Source organism: Arachis ipaensis, chromosome B03, assembly GCF_000816755.2.
Source record: "Arachis ipaensis cultivar K30076 chromosome B03, Araip1.1, whole genome shotgun sequence".
NCBI lineage: Eukaryota > Viridiplantae > Streptophyta > Magnoliopsida > Fabales > Fabaceae > Arachis > Arachis ipaensis.
In genome coordinates, this window is record NC_029787.2 from 45,369,280 (window position 1) to 45,379,185 (window position 9,906).

A 9,906-nucleotide genomic window follows, 5' to 3' on the forward strand; every position below is an offset into this window, starting at 1 on the left:
AGTCTAAACCTTCAGACAGAAGGAAGGTGAATCCCTCTATGAAGCTTGGGAAAGATACAAGCAATTGATCAGAAGGTGTCCTTCTGACATGTTTTCAAAATGGAGCATCATATGTATATTCTATAATGGTCTGTCTGAATTGTCCAAGATGTCATTGGACCACTCTGCTGGAGGATCTCTTCATCTGAAGAAGACGTCTGCAGAAGCCTAGGAACTCATTGAAATGGTTGCAAATAACCAATTCATGTACACTTCTGAAAGGAATCCTGTTAATAATGGGACAACTCAGAAGAAAGGAGTTCTTTCCATTGATACTCTGAATGCCATATTAGCTCAGAATAAAATATTGACTCAGCAAGTCAATATAATTTCTCAGAGTCTGTCTGGAATGCAAGCTGCAACAGGCAGTACTAAGGAAGCTTCCTCTGAAGAAGAAGCTTATGATCCTGAGAATCTTGGAATGGAAGAGGTGAATTACATGGGAGAATCCTATAGAAACACCTATAATCCTTCATGGAGGAATCATCCTAATCTCTCATGGAAGGATCAACAGAAGCCTAATCAAGGCTTCAATAATAATCATGGTGGGAGAGCACAGTTTGGCAATAGTAAACCTTTTCCATCATCTTCTCAGCAACAGACAGAGAATTCTAAGCAGAGTCTCTCTGACTTAGCAACTGTAGTCTCTGATCTATCTAAGACCACTCTCAGTTTCATGACTGAAGCAAGGTCCTCCATTAGAAATTTGGAGGCACAAGTGGGTCAGCTGAGTAAAAGAGCTACTGAACTCCCTCCTAGTACTCTCCCAAGGAATACAGAAGAAAATCCAAAAAGAGAGTGCAAGGCCATAAATATACCTAACATGGCCGAACCTGGAGAGGAGGAAAAGGCAGTGATTTCCAGTGAGGAAGACCTCAATGGACGTCCACTAGCCTCCAAGGAGTTCCCTAATGAGGAACCAAAGGAATCTGAGGCTCATATAGAGACCATAGAGATTCCACTGAACTTACTGTTGCCATTCATGAGCTCTGATGAGTATTCTTCCTTTGAAGAGGATGAAGACATTGTTGAAGAGCGAGTTGCTCAATATCTAGGAGAAATCATGAAGCTGAATGCCAAGTTATTTGTTACTGAGACTTCGGAGGATGAACCCCCATTGCTCATCAATGAACTAAGTGATCTGGTTCAATTGAAATTACCTCAAAAGAAACAGGATCCTGGAAAGTTCTTAATACCTTGTACCATAGGCACGATGACCTTTGAGAAGGCTCTGTGTGACCTTGGTTCAAGTATAAACCTCATGCCCCTCTCTGTAATGGAGAAACTAGGGATCTTTGAGGTACAAGCTGCTAAAATCTCACTAGAGATGGCAGACAATTCAAGGAAACAGGCTTATGGACTTGTAGAGGATGTCTTGGTGAAGGTTGAAGGCCTGTACATCCCTACTAATTTCATAATCCTAGACACTAGGAAGGAAGAGGATGAATCCATCATCCCTGGAAGACCCTTCCTAGCCACAGCAAGAGCTGTGATTGATATGGACAGAGGAGAGTTAGTCCTTCAACTGAATGAGGACTACTTTTGTTTAAGGCTCAAGGATCTTCTTCTGTAACCATGGAAAGGAATCATGAAAAGCTTCTTTTAATACAGAGTCAAACAGAGCCCCTACACTCAATATCTAAGTTTGGTGTTGGGAGGCCACCATTAAGCTCTGAGTCTTTGTGAAGCTCTCTAAGAGCTTCACTGTCAAGCTATTGACATTAAAGAAGTGCTTGTTAGGAGGCAACCCAATGTTATTTAATCATATTTATTTATTTTCCATTGTTATTTTATGTTTTCTTTAGGTTGATGATCATGTGAAGTCACAAAAACAAATGAAAAATCAAAAATAGAATGAAAAACAACATTAAAAAAATAGCACACCCTGGAGGACAGGCTTACTGGCATTTAAGGATAGTAGAATGGGCGTTTAATGCCCAGCCTGGCAGCATTCTGGGCGTTAAACGCCAGAATGGGTAGCACTCTGGGCGTTTAACGCCAAAAAGGGCTGTCTGGCACAGGCTGGCGTTAAACGCCAGAAATGGGCATCTGGCTGGCGTTTAACGCCAGAAATGGGCAGTAGAGTGGCGTTCAACACCAGGAAAGGTAGCAGGGCTACCGTTTAATGCCAAGAAAGGTAGCAAAGCTGGCGTTAAACACTAGAATTGGCACAGAATGGGCGTTTGAACACCAGATTGGTGTAGAGACTCAAATTCCTTGACACCTCAGGATCTGTGGATTCCACAGGATCCCCACCTACCCCACTTCTTCTCTCCTCTTCACACCTTTTCATAACACTCTTCCCCATACACCCTTGACCAATCACCTCAATTACTCTTCCCCAAACACCATTCACCTATCAAATCTTACCCTCTTCTCCATACTCTCTTTACCACTCACATCCATCCATCATTAAACCCCACCTACCTCACCATTCAAATTCAAACCATTTCCCTTCCAAACCCTCCCCTTCATGACCGAAACTCCCCTCTCCCTTACCCTATAAATACCCCTCCTTACCACCTTCATTTCCACACATCATACACACTTCTTCTCCCATTGGTCGAACCACTCACCTCCCTCCATCTCCTCCATTTCTTCTTCTTCTACTCCTTTTTTTCTTCTTCTTTTGCTCGAGGACGAGCAACCATTCTAAGTTTGATGTGGAAAAAGCTAAAGCTTTTTGTTTTCCATAACCACTAATGGCACCGAAGGCCAGAGAAACCTCTAGAAAGAGGAAAGAGAAGGCAATTGCTTCCACCTCTGAGTCATGGAAGATGGAGAGATTCATCTCAAAGGTCCATCAAGACCACTTCTATGAAGTTGTGGCCAAGAAAAAGGTGATCCCCGAGGTCCCCTTTAAGCTCAAAAAGAGTGAATATCCAGAGATCCGACATGAAGTTCAAAGAAGAGGTTGGGAAATCCTCACCAACCCCATTCAACAAGTCAGAATCTTAATGGTTCAAGAGTTCTATGCTAATGCATGGATCACTAGGAACCATGACCAAGGTGTGAACCCAAACCCAAAGAATTGGCTCACAATAGTTCGGGGGAATTACTTGGATTTCAGTCCGGAAAATGTGAGATTAGCATTCAACTTGCCAATGATGCAAGGAGACCCTCACCCTTTCACTAGAAGGGTCAACTTTGATCAAAGGTTGGACCAAGTCCTCATAGATATTTATGTGGAAGGCGCTTAATGGAAGAGAGATTCAAGAGGCAAGCCGGTTCAACTAAGAAGGCTTGATCTCAAACCCGTGGCTAGGGGATGGTTGGAGTTCATCCAACGCTCCATAATTCCTACTAGCAACCGGTCTGAAGTTACAATAGATCGGGCTATCATGATTCATAGTATCATGATTGGAGAGGAAGTAGAAGTTCATGAGATCATATCCCTAGAACTCTACAAGGTGGCAGACAAGTCCTCTACTTTGGCAAGGTTAGCCTTCCCTCATCTCATTTGTCACCTCTGCAATTCAGTAGGAATTGACATAGAGGAAGACACCTTCATTGATGAGGACAAGCCCATCACTAAGAAAAGGATGGAGCAAACAAGAGAGCCCACTCATGGACCTCAACAAGATCATGAGAAAATCCCTCATCATGAAATCCCTGAGATGCCTCAAGGGATGCACTTTCCTCCACAAAACTATTGGGAGCAAATCAATACCTCCCTAGGAGAATTGAGTTCCAACATGGGACAACTAAGGATGAAGCACCAAGAGCATTCCATTCTCCTCCATGAAATTAGAGAAGACCAAAGAGCCATGAGGGAGGAACAACAAAGGCAAGGAAGAGACATAGAGGAGCTCAAGCACTCCATAAGATCTTCAAGAGGAAGAACTAGCCGCCATCACTAAGGTGGACCCGTTCTTTAATTTCCTTGTTCTTATTTTTTCTGTTTTTCGTTTTCTATGCTTTATGTTTTATCTATGTTTGTGTCTTTATTACATGATCATTAGTGTCTAGTGTCTATTCCTTAAAGCTATGAATGTCCTATGAATCCATCACCTTTCTTAAATGAAAAGTGTTTTTAATTGCAAAAGAACTAGAAGTACATAGTTTCGAATTTTATCATGAAGTTAGTTTAATTATTTTGATGCGGTGGCAATACTTTTGTTTTCTGAATGAATGCTTGAACAGTGCATATTTTTGAATTTGTTGTTTATGAATGTTAAAATTGTTGGCTCTTGAAAGAATAAAGAAAAAGGAGAAATGTTATTTGATAATCTGAAAAATCATAAAATTGATTCTTGAAGCAAGAAAAAGCAGTGAATAAACAAAATCTTGCGAAAAAAAAAGGAGAAAAAAAAGAAATAGCAAAAAAAAAAGAGAATGAAAAAGAAAAAGCAAGCAGAAAAAGCCAATAACCCTTTAAACCAAAAGGCAAGGGTAGAAAAAGGATCCAAGGCTTTGAGCATTAATGGATAGGAGGGCCCACAGGAATAAAATCCTGGCCTAAGTGGCTAAACCAAGCTGTCCCTAACCATGTGCTTGTGGCGTGAAGGTGTCAAGTAAAAAACTTGAGACTGAGCAGTTAAAGTCGTGATCCAAAACAAAAAAAAAAGAGTGTGCTTAAGAGCTCTGGGCACCTCTAACTGGGGACTCTAGCAAAGCTGAGTCACAATCTGAAAAAGTTCACCCAGTTATGTGTCTGTGGCATTTATGTATCCGGTGGTAATACTGGAAAACAAAATGCTTAGGGTCACGGCCAAGACTCATAAAGTAGCTGTGTTCAAGAATCAACATAATGAACTAAGAAAATCAATAACACTATCTGAATTCTGAGTTCCTATAGATGCCAATCATTCTGAACTTCAAAGGATAAAGTGAGATGTCAAAACTGTTCAGAAGCAAAAAGGCTACAAGTCCCGCTCATCTAATTGAAGCTAATTTTATTGATAAGTTTGGAATTCATTGTATATTCTCTTCTTTTTATCCTATTTTCCTTTTAGTTTCTTGGGGACAAGCAACAATTTAAGTTTGGTGTTGTGATGAGCGGATAATTTATACCCTTTTTGGCATTGTTTTTACATAGTTTTTAGTATGTTTTTATTACTTTTTATTAGATTTTTATTAGTTTTTATTCAAAAATCACATTTCTAGACTTTACTATGAGTTTGTGTATTTTTCTGTGATTTCAGGTATTTTCTGGCTGAAATTGAGGGACCTGAGCAAAAATCTGATTCAGAGGCTAAAAAGGACTGCAGATGCTGTTGGATTCTGACCTCCCTGCACTCGAAGTGGATTTTTTGGAGTTACAAAAGCCCAACTGGCATGCTCTCAATTGAGTTGGAAAGTAGACATCCTGAGTTTTCCAGAAAATATATAATAATCTATACTTTGCCTGAGATTTGATGGCCCAAATGGCCGTTCAAAGTCAGCATAAAATATCTTGGCGTAAAACGCCCAAACTGGCACCAGAATTGGAGTTAAACGCCCAAACTGGCACCAAAGCTGGCGTTTAACTCTAGGAACAGCCTATGCACGTGAAAGCTTCAATGCTCATCCCAAGCACACACCAAGTGGGCCCCGGAAGTGAATTTCTGCACTATCTACACTTAGTTACTCATTTTCTGTAAACCTAGATTACTAGTTTAGTATAAAAACTACTTTTAGAGATTTATTCTAGAGCTTTTTGCCATAATTTACGTTTGGAGGCTGGCCTCACGGCCATGCCTAGACCTTTCACTTATGTATCTTCAACGGTGGAGTTTCTACACCCCATAGATTAAGGTGTGGAGCTCTGCTGTTCTTCATGAATTAATACAAGTACTATTGTTTTTCTATTCAATTCATGCCTACTTCCTCTCTAAGATATTCACTCGCACTTCAACCTGATGAATGTGATGATCTGTGACACTCATCATCATTTTCAATTATGAATGCATGCCTGACAACCACTTCCGTTCAATCTGCAATAGCTTGAGTGTGTATCTCTTGGCCTCCTGGTTCACGATGCATGGCTGCCTCTCTTGACAACAGAGCATTCCATTCCGTGAGATCAGAGTCTTCGTGGTATAGGCTAGAACCATTAGCAGCATTCCTGAGATCCGGAAAGTCTAAACCTTGTCTGTGGTATTCCGAGTAGGATCTGGGAAGGGATGACTGTGACGAGCTTCAAACATGCGAATGTGGGGCACAAGTGACAGTGTGCAAAAAGACAATGGTCTTACTCCGACGCTAGCGAGAACCGACAGATGATTGGGCGTGCGGTGATAGCGCATATGGATTTGTTTTCATCCGAGAGGATCATACAGCTTGCCATGGAAGGAAGTAACGCATGGTTGGAAGAAGACAATAGGAAAGTAGAAGTTCAGAAGCAACAAAGCATCTTCAGTCGCTTATCTGAAATTCCCACTAATGAATTACATAAGTATCTCTATTTTATTTTATGTTTTATTTATATTTTAATTATCAAAACCTCATAACCAATTGAATCCGCCTGACTGAGATTTACAAGATGACCATAGCTTGCTTCAAGCCGACAATCTCCGTGGGATCGACCCTTACTCACGTAAGGTTTATTACTTGGACGACCCAGTGCACTTGCTGGTTAGTTGTGCAAAGTTGTGAAAAAGAGTTGAGATTACAATTGTGCGTACCAAGTTGTTGGCGCCATTGAGATCACAATTTCGTGCACCAGTAAGCCAAAGCAAAAAAGAAGTCGACCACTACCCAGCTCGGCTCGGACAAGGGAAGGGTCTCCTAAAAATCTCTTTGTGTCAAGATGAGAAGGTTGTCCCCAAATCCCCTCCAACAAAGTCACGAAAGCCTGCTCAACCTCATCAAGCATTTCCCACGTATATCTAGATACTACAACTTTCTTTTGCCAATGTAAGGGGAAGGCAGGTTCACCATTTGACCCTAAGAAAAATGGTCGAGCTTCCTCAACAGCTCGGACCTTGAAGAAGTAGTTCTTAAAATCCCTAAAAGACTCATCGTACATAGAAAACACTTTGTGCCCTTGGGCAGACCTGAAAGAAACCCAATAAGCTTTCTTTTTGGTAGTCCCAGGCTTGGTCAAAACGAAAAGATACAGAAAGAGAGTTTGAGAAGGTGTGACATCCAACTCTTGGCAAAGCAACTAAAAGATCTTGATGAAGCCCCAGGAGTTCGGATGGAGCTGGGATGGGGCCACATTACACGACCACAACAAGTCGGTCTCAAAAGAAGTAAAAGAAAAAGTAATGTTCAGCTGGCTGAAAAATAGTCGTAGGCATAGCAGAAAGGATGTTCCCCTTGGGTCAAAGAAGGAAAGCAAACCCTTTCATCGGAGTCTGGCGCTACCAATTCATAATCTTTCTCTTGGTCTCTACGACTACAGATATGGTGACGTTTTCTAAGTTCCACAAGATACTCGGAATTAACTACTGAAACACACATCAGAACAAGGGAGTGCAGCCAATCGAACATACCCTCAGGAACCTTAGAAGACGTTTTAACAATATTTTTGTGAGAAGACATGGCTAACTAGTCCTACAGCAAGAAAAAGAAAATGGATTACTAACCAAAAGCAGCTCGGGTAAAATCAAAACATCTCGGACAAACATGACTCAGAGCAATACAAATAATAAAAGGAAAACCCCAAGACACACACCAAGGTCCAGGGGCATCCTTTGGAGGCAGGAACAGAATAAGGACCCAGAAAAAAATCTACAAAGCTACACCCCAACAAAACTCTCAGCAAAGAAAAAGAGTGCCCTTCCAAACAAGCAACGACACGAGAAGAAAATCAAAGCAAGCTACCAGAAAATCATTATCTTCTACAAAGTTCATCAAACAAAGAAAACTACCAACTCGGTGAAAGTCATCAAAGGAGCAATCTTTTTTAAGAAACAAACAGTAGTTCATAAACCCTCAAAATCAAAAGTATGATCAGAAAAGCAGCGACAACATGTGAAGCCCTAAAAGCGTCAAAATACCAAGAAAATCCACCGAGGAGCATGCATAAAGTCGAAAGAAAACCAGAAAACATGCATTGCAGTGACAACCATGTATGGTAACGCGAAAAGGTTCAAGCTTTCCAAACGAAAACTAAAGACTTTACCAAGAATATAACAATGCGAGCACAAGGAAAGAACGACAAAAAAAGTAAAAGAAAAACCAACCTGGAAGAGGAAGAAAGTGCTGAAGAAGATGAAGACGAAGAGACGAAATCAGGAATTGCCTTTGAAGCACCAAACAACCACCAAGGGCGTCACAAAGAGAAACACGAAAAATGCAAGTCCCAGGCAAGCCAAAATGGAAGAATATAAAGAAAATGGGGAAGTTACAGCAAGCAAGAAAATATAGAAGAGAAAACCGTTTTGGTGTAAATTCAAAATGAAAGTGGGAGGCAAAAGAAACGGAGCATTAAAAGAATTGATGGGTTATTAAACTCTCGCACATTCCCAAAGCAAAAGGGACGCGCGTTTTCAAAGGATGAAGCAAAAAAGAAAAACGTTCCGCATTCAGAGGAATCTCTACAAAAGAAATCGACAATGCTCGAGCTTGACTTCTCCAGAGAAGGATCAAAATCCTAAAACTAAGGGCTTGACCTCAAGAGGAAGATCGCGCTCAAGCAGGGGCACTATTCATACCCTGGGTCGAGCTGTCCGACTCGGGTTGTTTGACGACAAGTCGACCGACCTCTTCAGATCAGGACTATCCGACCTCTTCTTCAAGAGCTTGGCCAAATCACCAGGAAAGCCCAAAAAGGGCCCAAACAGAGGAACACGACCTGAATCCTAAGGCAGCCCAAGCCTATAGAGATAAGGCTGGTTCCCTTAAAAGATAAGATAACTCCACTTAAAGATAAGATAAAGATAACTATCTTATCCCCAGAAAAGATCACTCTACAACATTATAAATACGCTGGAGCACCCAGGTATAACTCATACTCTGATTCTACTAAAAACCTGCTTAATACCCTTGCTAACTTAAGCATCGGAGTCCTTTGCAGGTACCACCCCCCCTCCGGTGACGAAGGATCAGCACCACCAACAAGTCCAACAAGTCGGACGCGGCGGCTCCGGCCACCACCCACAAGTCGGACACATCAGCGCCGACCAGCACAGAAGATCTCGCCCGAGATCGACCCACAGTTTCAGGTAACCCTCAGAACAGTACCTCTTTTGATAATTGCTTGGAGAACTTGGCCAAGGTCTTGGAAAGATGTGTCGACACTAACCTTGTCCTCAATTTCGAAAAATGTCACTTAATGGTGAGACAAGGCATAGTGTTAGGTGGTGCACGAAATTGTGATCATCAACAATGGCGCCAAAGACTTGGAGCTCTCAAACGTGAATCACACTTTGTCACAATTCCGCACAACTAACCAGCAAGTGCATTGGGTCGTCCAAGTAATACCTTACGTGAGTAAGGGTCGACCCACGGAAACTGTCGGCTTGAAGCAAGCTATGGTCATCTTGTAAATCTCAGTCAGGCGGATTCAAATGGTTATGGAGGATTGATAATTAAAATATGAATAAAACATAAAATAGAACAAAGATAGAGATACTTATGTAATTCATTGGTAGGAATCTCAGATAAGCGTATGAAGATGCTTTGTTCCTCTTGAACCTCTGCTTTCCTATTGCCTTCATCCAATCATTCATACTCCCTTCCATGGCAAGCTTTATGTTGGGCATCACCGTTGTCAATGGCTACTTCCCGTCCTCTCAGTAAAAATGTTCCAAATGCGCTATCACCGCACGGCTAATCATCTGTCGGTTTTCGATCATGTTGGAATATAATCCATTGATCCTTTTGCGTCTGTCACACGCCCAACACTCGCGAGTTTGAAGCTCGTCACAGTCATCCCTTCCCAGATCCTACTCAGAATACCACAGACAAGGTTTAGACGTTCCAGATCTCAGGAATGGC